Here is an 11,341-nt window from a genome sequence, read left to right as displayed (position 1 = left end):
GGTGGTGCTTGTCTATTAGTCCAGGATGGTTAAATTCCTTGAGAAATCAATCAAAAGAAGTGGTCATTTCTTTCCCATCAAGGCTGTAGTGTTGTTGATGTTGATCACTATTTCTCAGTGTTCATGTTGTGTTTTTTTTTTCCTTGTGCTGTTTCTCCCGTATTTGTTCAAAAATAAAGCTAAGAGCTCTTGACAAGAATATTTGGAACAGGTTTTGAACGGGGATCAAAATTATATATAATTTGCAAGAATGTTAATGCCTAAAGAGCTAGCTAGGCTGAAGAAGGACATTAGCATTTATGTTATTGGGATGTTGCCTAGTTTATTGGGTGAAGTAATCATCCATCTATATATATATATATATATATATATATATCATTTCTTAACTTTCCACAACTTTTTTGTTATTTCTTTGAAAATTATTTATCTTTATAGATATATATATATATATATCATGAAATAATATTTTATATTTATTTTTTTATCTAATTATATTATATTATATTATATATTTTTTATTTAAGTATTTATCTATTTTGCTATATATATTTTCCTTTTACCTAAATGCTATATTTTAAACCAAACATTTTGTTTCAGAATTATTATTATTTATGCGTATTTGTATAACTCAATTTCTTTCCCAAAATCTTTATTAACCTAACCTTTGTTCTTGTTGACTAACTATTTTTCAGCTTCTCTCATAAATCTATTTTTATGGTTATACATATTTACCTTTCATATTTTAGTTATATTCATTATTATTATGAATTTACTATCTTTGAAAATTTTATTTTTACTCTTTATTTATCATCATGAATATCATTTTTCATAATCCTATATATTTTAAAAATATTTATATTTCATCTATTCCCTCTTGTATTTATTATTATTATTATTATATGTATTATTATTACTGCATTATTTCTTTTTGTTTCTATTTTTTTGTTTGATTATTAGTTAACTTAATGCGCTTTATATTTCCTTAAGATTGTAGACATTAGGACTCAAAATTTAAACCCTCCCCTCGTATTTGTGGGGTTTTAATCGTAATCTTTTACGTAAAAAAAATTTATTCGAGATTGGATTGCAACTTCTCACACTCTGAATAAATATTTCATCATTGATATAATTTATATATGTTATCCCCGTGATTAACATCATAACATCTTTTCAAACAAACCTAGGCCTTCTTATCTATTAACATTGATCCTAAATATCTATTTTATTATTATTACTATTTCTTTACCTTACTATTTTTAATATTTGGCTATAAATGTCTACTTATTTTTATTACCAAATAATTTTATGTTGCTTACTCACTTAGCCTATTTTCTTGTGACTAAATATTTTTCTTCTTTTTACTTCTTTTTTTTTTTACCTTTTTTATATACATATTCTTTCATCCATCTAAATCTATTTCTTTGTAATAAAATATTCATTTCTCCATATATTCATTTTTTTTTTTTGAAAAGAAAGAAACCCAAATCTACCTTTATTAATAAATATTCTATATCATTTTTCTATTCATCTAAATTGGTATTCTTTTATAGCTAAACATACTTTAAATATTTTTAATATCTTTGCTATTATCATCATTTTATGAGTTTCAGTTCATTTTAATTTTTTTTATCCTAAAGTACCATAAAAAGTTTTTATAACATTTTTTTAAAAAAAAGTTAATCACACATCTTCAAATAATATATTTTCAACCAAATGAAATGGACTGACACCAATAAACCCAAACCAGACAGATCCAACAAATAAAAGGAAAAGGCTTTAGCTTACTAGGCCAGGAATGTAGACAGCAAAAAAGAAACTGCCCTAATGTAGACAGCAAGACAGAACACAGTCCTCAATTCAAAACTGCCTTAATGACTTTGCAGGAATGCTCTAGACTTGAAGTGTTAAATATATATGAAATCAACTGATTTTGTGTTGGGTTTACCACCCCCATTGACTAGCCTAAGGAGGGTTGAAATCAAAGGGCTCGTATCTTACTAACATGGCGTTGTCATGTTAGTGTTATGTTCTTGTTCCTCTGTTGAAATCCTATTAAAATTAATCATCAACAACAACAACTTGATGTTTTGGTGACGGGTACTATTTGGTTTTGTTGATGTACTGTGATGCACTATCTCTTGTACTCTAATTTAGTACTAGACTTCTATAGATGTCTGTTACTTGAATAGATGGTCATTTGGTACTCCATTGATTAATCAATAAAAAATCATTTGATTGAGAAAAAAAATCCACAACAGCTAGATGCTTTGGCATTGTCGGACGGAAATGAACGAGATTGTCCTTTTCAAAGGTTGATTTAGCTACTTGCCCATTCTTTCCAACCAATTCAGGCCATGTGTGGCACCACATCATTGAAACGAATTAATACTTCCTGTTCAAAAAAAAATGTATGTCAATAAAAAAATCGAAAACAAAGTAGGAGAAGGATAGAATATGCCATGAGAGCAACAAGCAGGATTTGTGCACAAATCGGTAGCGCAAGGTGGGTAAGGTGGCCAAGGGGATTTAGACTTGTTTGCTTTTGTTATGTTTAGATACAATAATTTGTTCTCTTATATACTACTATTTTGCCTAGCAATCCAAAAAGAGTAACACATCAATTCATGGTAAGTAAATCCTGGGTTTCCTTGTAAGAAAAAAGTTACAGCCAACTTACTGTATAAGGCAAGGGCCAAAAAGAGTAAGACTTTAATTCATGGTAAGTAAATCCTAGGTTTCCTTGTAAGTAAAAAAATTACAACCAACTTACCTAAGGCAAGAGCTTTAATTATTTTTATGACCCACAATTTTAATATGATAATTGTGTCCAAATTTAAATATTTATTAATGTAATTGATCTTGAATTTAAAGACTTTTTAATCTCTACAACTTCAATATATTAATTTATGATCCAAATAATTTCATATTTCAATATATTCCATAACACATAACATTATCCATGCTATCTAATTTCCTTTTGCTAATATCTTACACCTTTGTTACTATGTACTAACAATTTCTAAGATTGAAAATGAGTAAGGAAAGAGAGGGAAAAAGTTGAGAGATATATATTTTATCCTTTTTATTAGCGTATTTTCATAATCAAAGGTTATGTCACATAATAAAAAACTATCTTAATTCAAAGATTTGTCATATAAAGTGACATAGTGTAATTATTACATTGTAGATATGTTTTGCTTATGAATGGTTATATTTTTTGTAAAATGTTATGTTAGAAAAACACCTCTAAATCTAAAAGTTATGAGATAAATTGAAAAAATATCGTAGCTTAAAAGTTTAAATATGAAAAGTTATTGTTTCAAATTATAACTCAAAGATTATGTTTATGAAATAAATGATTGTATTTTCATAAGGTGATTATTGAAACAATTACCTTTATCCGAAGTTTGTATCTTGTAAAATGTAAAGATGTCTTTTAGACAAAGTGATGTCTTAATGAAAAGATTGTGTCCTTAAAAAACACTTGCAAATCTATATAAGAGGCTTGTTGCTAACTATTTTGACACATCAAAAATAAATAAAATATTAACAAAAAAATCAAGAGCAATACAAGCGTTATATTCTGAAATTAAATATAAACATTTGAATTTTCGTCATCTATAAAAAAATCTAAATTCTTTATAATCTACTTAAATTTGATCCATTTAAAATATCCATTTAAAAATAAATAATAAAGTTGATCCACCTATCTAAATTGCCAATAATAAAAATATACAATTTTGGACCTCTGACTTGGCAAAAGGTAGCTTTCTGCAATTAGGAAATGATTATGATGATGGGTTTAAAAAAAATTATTCTAATCAACTTTTGGATGTATCCTAGAGGCTAACTTATGAAAATGCAGTAACTTTTACCAACGGAATAAAATTTTATTTCTTCTAATTAACGATAAAACAATAGAGGATGATTTTGTTCACGTAAAATTAATAAAATATGACTTGATACCTACAAACATATTAACAACAGGATAATTTAATTTGGATTGTGAAATTGATGTCATTATTAAAACAAATATTGTTTCCAATCTTACCAGAAAAAAAAGAAATTAAATACAAATATTTTCATAGAAAAAATGTTAAAATGTCCAATTATCCAACTATGTGTAAAACATAAATAATTATAAAATTATTATATGTATTATTGATACTATTTGTGAGTAATTAGAAAATTAAATTTTGTTGACGTTATCTATATTCATGGTTAATGAAATGTTGTAGTTAAAATTTTAATTTGTTTAGATAAATTACTCCCATTTTTAAGATTTTACAATAATTTATCTCAAATTCATTAATATTCAAAGTAAACATTTCATCTCAAAATCTTAAACACAAATACTATAAAAATAATTAAACTACACATGAGATAAAAAAAATTAATTTGTTTATAACAATAATACATTTTCAATAACACAATACCACCACTCTTATTATTGATATTTACTTTCTGGTTGCAACTAATTATTGGCATTCAAGTGAAAAAAAGAACAGAAAAGCTTAAGAGAGAAACAGACTTCTTCTCAAATGAAGATGACACCACATTTTGTGAGACTCTCCTTTACTTTTTCAGTTCACAAATTCTATACTGTTTGAGTCGTGACCTTGGTTATAGGACAAACCACCGACACTCCCAATTAATATCTTCCTCAATTTATAAGCATCGAATAATCAAATTTCTGATAAAGAAAATAAGATTTATTTTTTTTAGTACAATAAATTTTTGAATGGTTAGAATAGAAAATAAAATAGTGATTGCATTTTGTTAGGTTATTGAAAACTATAAAAATGTAAACCTACTAAAGCATTACCCATCGTACAATAAGACATATTTATAATTAAAATTTGAGATTTTCAATTTCATTTTTCATTCCAGACCTTAAAAACTTGTGACATTTATGACAAAAGAGAAAAAAAATCATCTACTATGTATAGTTCAAGTATTTGGGTTAAGGCTTAGTAAGCCAAAAAATAAATAAACAAGAGATGGATGGGAAAAGTTAAATTGATGTATCAAACTATGAATACAAGACCACCTACATAGAAACGAATAATTTTTTCATTTTTTTTTCAATTGAATCAATTGATGTTGGTATGTATCAAATTTTAATTAGGCGTTATATGCATTAAAGAAAAATAATCTATTTATTAAAAGGGATCAGGTTTAAATTTACCGTTCTATTTAAGATGATGAATCAAATTTATTACTAATCTTCCAAAGGGTGTGATTATATCACTACACTTTCTAATTTGGTTTAAAAATGATTAAAAATTTAAAATATTTATAAAATATTCTTTTATTGTTAAAATTTAATTATATTTTAATCAAATTAAAAGTACAATAATAAAATTTACATTGATCCATTTAAAAATGAATGATAAAAATGTCAATTACGCAAAATTGTTTCCAATCTTACAAAAAAGGAAACTAAATGCAAATATTATCATAGAATAAAAATACTAAAATGTCCAATTATCCAACTATTTGAAAAACAATGAATACTTATAAAATGGTTATATTTATTATTCATACTATTTGTGAGTAATTAGGCAATCGAAACTCCTCCATAGCATTATCCATATTTATAATTAATTTTTTTGCAAAGCCATATTCATAATTAATGAAATGTTATTGTTAAAAATCTAATATCTTTTGAATAAATTATCCCACTTTTCAACATTTGACCCTAATTCATCTAGGATCTATTACTAGTCAAAACAGACACTCCCTCTCAAAGCTCGTAACATCGTTATTGGATGTTAAAAAAAACTAAATTACACATCAAGATAAAATATTTAACTTGTTTATAACAATAATATATTTTTAATTACGCAACTTATTATTGGTATTTCGTTTTTGGGTACAACTAATTATTGTTATTTAAATAAACATTATACATAGGAAATGCTACATTGGATTGAATTCATAGCATGAAACATGCATTTAACAATTAGCTGAAAGTAAGCAAAGCTATTTTCTGTATCAAAGTTTGGTACAAGGCTCCTCCATCTAATTTGTTGCAGAGTATCATTTGCTTCCTTTTTATAAACATTTACTTGGAGAAGTAAAATGAAAGCTTAGAATCCATTTACCCCAATAGCATATCCTCTTGTTAAAGCATCAATGCATCATTTTCTTTATCTGCTTTCGATTAAGTATGAGTTGTTTTAAGCGGCAAGTCGACTTTGGTTGTCGCAATTATTGCCTTTTACAATTATTTTACCTTTACCTACTTTGAGCAGTTCGTGCGTTTTAACATAAAAGCCGTGTAGCTCCGTTGTAAACGATTCCCCATTTTCTCTGTTTTTTACTTCCAGTTCAAATCTTTCAGAGTTACCTCTACTCCATTTCACACTCAATTTCTCTGAGTTTTTCCTAAGTCAGAAGCCATGTCTGTTATCGGAGAAGCTGCTCTGGCTGCGTTCTTTGATGTGCTGTTCGGTAAGTTAGCCTCTGCTGAATTCCTCAATGTTGTAACCAAGCAAGTTCGCCAGGAGCTCCAAAAGTGGGACGAGATATTGCACGATATTCGCGTGGTGCTAGATGATGCAGAGGATAAGCACGTGAAGGATGGGACTGTGAAGATCTGGTTGGGCAAGCTCCAAAACTTGGCATACGATGCGGATGATGTGTTGGATGAGTTTGCTACTGAAGCTTTGAGACGCAAGTTGACCGGGGCACATCAAGACGGCTCAAGTAAGTTACAAAAGTTCCTTCGTGCTTGCATTCCCCTATGTCATAATTTCTCATCAAATAGTGAGATGATGTACAAGATGAAAGAGATCACCACTAGATTTGAAGATCTAGCAGAACGAAAGAGGCGCTTGGCTTTGACTAAAATTGGTGGTGGGAGGCCTGACAGAGCAACAGAAAGGCCGCCAACCACTGCCTTGGTGACTGAAACTGAAGTCTATGGCCTGGAAAATGACAAAGAAGCAATCCTTAAATTGATTTTTAAGTATTCTGGTGAAAACATTTGTGTGATTCCCATCGTTGGCATGGGAGGGATTGGCAAGACTACTCTTGCTCAGCTTGTCTACAATGATAATCGCGTGGATAATTATTTTGATCTCAAAGCATGGGTATGCGTTTCTGAAATTTTTGATATCAAGGTTATAACCAAATCAATTTTGTCATCAGTTGGCCCTGAATCTCGTAATGCTGAAGATGATTTGAATAGGCTCCAAACAGAATTGAAGAAGAAGCTGTCTGGAAAAGGACTACTTCTCATTTTGGATGATCTTTGGCATCAAAAGTATGAAGATTGGAAAGGCCTACTAGCTCCTTTTGGAATATGAACTACAATTATTGTAACAACACGTGATCAAAGTGTTTCGTCGATGGCCAGAGAAACTGTCCCAGATGATTACAACCTGCAAAAGTTGTTAGATGAAACTTGTCTTTCTGTATTAACTCAACATGCATTTGGAGCAAAAGATTTCAAGAGGCATCCGAACTTAGAAGAAGTTGGTGGACAGACTGTAAAGAAGTGCATGGGCTTGCCTTTGGCAGCTAAGACCCTTGGAGGCCTTTTTTGCAATAAGGTGGACCTTAATGCATGGAAAGTGAGATTTGGAATTTACCGGAAGAGATAAGTAATATAATTCCAGCTTTACGAATAAGCTATCATCATCTTCCTCCACTTCTAAAGCGGTGTTTTGCTTACTGTGCCATACTCCCCAAAGACTATGAATTTACTGAGACAGAAATAGTCTGGTTATGGATGGCAGAAGGCTTTCTACGAGTGAGAGCTAAGAAGAAAAATGAAGATTTGGGTCAGGAGATCTTTCAAGAACTTGTATCAAGGTCATTTTTCGAAAGATCAAGTCAGGATAAGTCTCGATATGTAATGCATGATTTAATTAATGATTTGGCTCAATCAGTCACCGAAGATTTATGCTTCAAAGTGGAGGGTGACAAGAAATTGAATATTTCCAATAATGCTCGCCACTCATCTTACATTGGTGGTTCGGAAGATGGAATTAAAAAATTCCAAGTCTTTTATGGAAAGGACCGTTGAAGATGCCATATAAAGGGTATTGCTATATATCTAATCAAGTTCTCAGTGATTTGTTGCCCAAATTGAAATGCTTAAGGGTGCTTTCTTTAGAAGGGTATCACTTGACCGAGTTTTCTGATGTTTTTGGAGATTTGATACATTTACGTTATCTCAATTTTTCTTACACTCCAATCAAAACCTACCCAATTCAATATGCAAGCTTTATAATTTAGAGACTTTGATTTTGTGGCAGTGTCGTAATCTCAAGGAGTTTCCTTCAAAAATGGGGGATTTAATTAACCTAAGGCATCTTGACTTCACTGATGCAAATTCAAAAATAAAGATGCCGATGGGAATTGGTGAGCTAACCAATCTCCAAACCTTGACAAAATTTGTTGTGAGTCAAGATAATGGCCTTCAGATACGGGAGACGAAGAATTTGTCTAATCTTAAGGGTGGACTTCTTATTTCGGGATTGGAGAACATTGTCCAAGCTCAAGATGCATTGGCGGCTAAGTTATGTAAGAAGCCAAACATTTGTGATTTAACTTTGGAGTGGAATTACTTCCATCACGATTTTGAAGCAGAAGAACTTCAAATTCACAAGGATGTGTTGAATTTACTTCGACCTCATACAATGCTTGAAAGGCTCACCATCAAATATTATGGAGGTGGAACATTTGCAAATTGGATAGGAGATCCTTCGTTTGAAAAGCTATCACATTTGGGGCTGGATTATTGTCCAAATTGCACATCATTACCAGAAATTGGAAAATTACCACTGCTAAAATACCTTTCTAGCAGGGGGATGCATAAGGTGACTACTGTGGGTGCCAACTTTTTTGGAGAAATGCATCAACTGCGTTTCCAAAACTATGAGGAATTAGTTTTTGAAAGCATGTCCGAATGGAAAGAATGGGATCCTTGTGAAGTTGATGGAGATGTGAAAAACTTCCAACTCCTCCGCATGCTTTCCATTTTCAATTGTCCCAAGTTGTTGGAAAGTTTACCTACTCGTCTTCCTTCTTTAGAGGAACTAGTGATTATTCAATGTCAAAAACTGAAAAGTCTAGCTACTTGTCCTCCTTCATTGAAGAAACTTGAGATTCGTCAATGTGAGCAATTGGTAGTTTCACTCTCTAGCCTCACAAAGTTGTGCACGTTCGAAATTGAAGAATGCCAAGAGGTGGTGGGTACGAGTTCTACAAATTTTGGCTCAATCATGAAAAGTGTCTCCCTTTCAAAAATGCCAACAGCATGCACAACATCGTCTCTCTCAAAAAATTATTGATATATGATTGTGCGAGTGTGGTATCTTTACCAGAAGAGGGGTTCCCTACCAATCTCATTTCACTTACAATCTCACAACCCACTATCTGCAAGTCAGTAATTGAGTGGGGTTTGTACAAACTCACCTCTCTTTAGCATTTCTCCATCAACGGTGCTTCTCTCGATGTGGTGTCATTCCCTTACAAAGAAATGCTTCTACCCCCCTCTCACCTCTTTCACCATCATCAATTTTCCCAACCTTGTAAGTCTGTTCTCTGAGGGCTTTCAACATCTCACCTCTCTTGAATCATTGCATATCCAAGGTTGCCCCAAGCTCAAATCCCTTCCGAGGAAGGGAGTGTTTCCCTCACTTCTGAAACTAGATATTTCTAAATGTCCATTGCTAAAACAACGATGCAACAAGGATGAAGGACAAGAGTGGCCCAAAATTGCCCACGTACCATACATTGGATTCGATCTTTATTTCAAAGCTTATTGAGGAGTCAAACTCCAAGTGATTTATGTTCGTAAATAGAAGGTTCGCCTAGAAATCAGGTATCTTTATGTCACTTGAAATTATATAATTAATTTTCATAAATATTCTTTGTATTTGAAGAACATACATTAAGTCAAGTGTTCAAGTGCTCTATTTTCATGATTACTGTAGGTTTATTAGTTCAATACCGTTTACAAATCTAATTAAAAAGAATTGAGTTAGAGTAGCTTAAATACTTCCTAGTGTATTGCCTAGATTACACCCTAACCACAATGGGCTACTGAACATAGAAAAAAAGGAAAAATATGTGATACTGATCTCATTTTCTTTGCTCCACAGACAAATTTCCATTGAGGTTGTGAGATCTGTGACAATGCTTATGGTAGCAGTACATTACCTATATTCAAATAGATCAGGCATATACAGAATTCCCTCTTTTTTTTCTCTAATTTCAATATGCTTTCCATTTGAAGCCCAGTGCATGCTCTAGAAAGAAAGAAAAGAATGAAAGGCTAAAAATGAAAGAAAGAAAAAAAAAATAGAAAATTTACAAAGACAGAAGGAGTCCTTATCTGGTGTAATGGCATAACTGAATATTTGGCTAATTTAAAGACACTATGTATGAACTCATTCTCCTATACTAGTTTTTTATTCATAAGTTAAGCTAGCTCTAAGTTGCATTTTCACCCTATTATTCATTTAGTCTTTTATGTTTCTTATTTTCTTGATAGGCTTGACATAAATCTTGAATCAATAGGTTTACAAGAATGGAAAAGAAGAAGTCCTATAGCAGCTATCTGCAGAGACAATGTCTTCACAATTGACCAGTAAATTGCATTGAGCTAATATGGAAGCTTCCTTGACTATAGTTGAAACATTTGCTATCCTGGGCACTATGATACATGATCTAAATAGTGTCACCCAGCAGTTATATTGATTAATTTACGAATCAGGGGAACTACTTCGCTGCCTAAAGCATCCCAACTCTGAAAGTTAATACTTTGAATGTAGTATGTTGGTGGGAAGAATATGCCTCCAGGTATTTAACTTCTCTCTATGCTTCTTCACTGCAGAAAAACAAGGGTTTACTAATTGAATTTTCTGTTAATTATTTTTTCCTTGATACCTCCTTAATAGTATTATCTGTAAAATAACTGTGCCATCATCCTGAATGAATGCTAATAGTCTCCCTGATTATTTGACAAACCCAACAGTGCAAAAAGTATAAAGATGAGAATGGTCAAAAATCACCACCATATGAGTAGATTGCATATTCCTTGGTGTGATCTAGAGGACAAAATAGGAAGATGGTTCATCTCTCAAGAAGAGAAGGTCAGTTATGATTAGACCAAGGTATGCCAATTTTGAAATATATAATTACATTCGGGATAATCAATTTGAAATTTTATGTTCACAATGGTACAACCATGAGATGATAGACAAAAGGAGAAATCTATACACATACCGAGATCTCTACGATCTCAGCATTAAGCTTTATATAAAGAATAACCAAAGCCCAAGTTTTCAACCTTTTTTTCCACTATTATTTTGCATATTTCAGT

At 31.3% G+C, this 11,341-nt stretch overlaps 1 pseudogene across 1 annotated transcript in view; it reads left to right on the top strand.

The window, feature by feature from the left end:
• Window positions 1–6,404: 6,404 nt before the first annotated feature.
• LOC110426460 (putative disease resistance RPP13-like protein 1) overlaps window positions 6,405–11,341 on the top strand; it is a 6,081-nt pseudogene continuing 1,144 nt past the window's right edge. The window contains exons 1-4 of the transcript XR_016351902.1: window positions 6,405–9,175; window positions 9,271–9,838; window positions 10,537–10,818; window positions 10,994–11,111. The product of XR_016351902.1 is annotated as a putative disease resistance RPP13-like protein 1 (transcript). The remainder of the gene's footprint in view (window positions 9,176–9,270; window positions 9,839–10,536; window positions 10,819–10,993; window positions 11,112–11,341) is intronic.

This window comes from Theobroma umbraticum, unplaced genomic scaffold, assembly GCF_002168275.2.
Source record: "Theobroma umbraticum cultivar Fairchild unplaced genomic scaffold, ASM216827v3 scaffold_55.0, whole genome shotgun sequence".
Classification (NCBI taxonomy): Eukaryota; Viridiplantae; Streptophyta; class Magnoliopsida; order Malvales; family Malvaceae; genus Theobroma; species Theobroma umbraticum.
The sequence above is the reverse complement of the archived record's forward strand: the minus strand, read 5'-3'. Positions and strand labels throughout refer to the sequence as shown.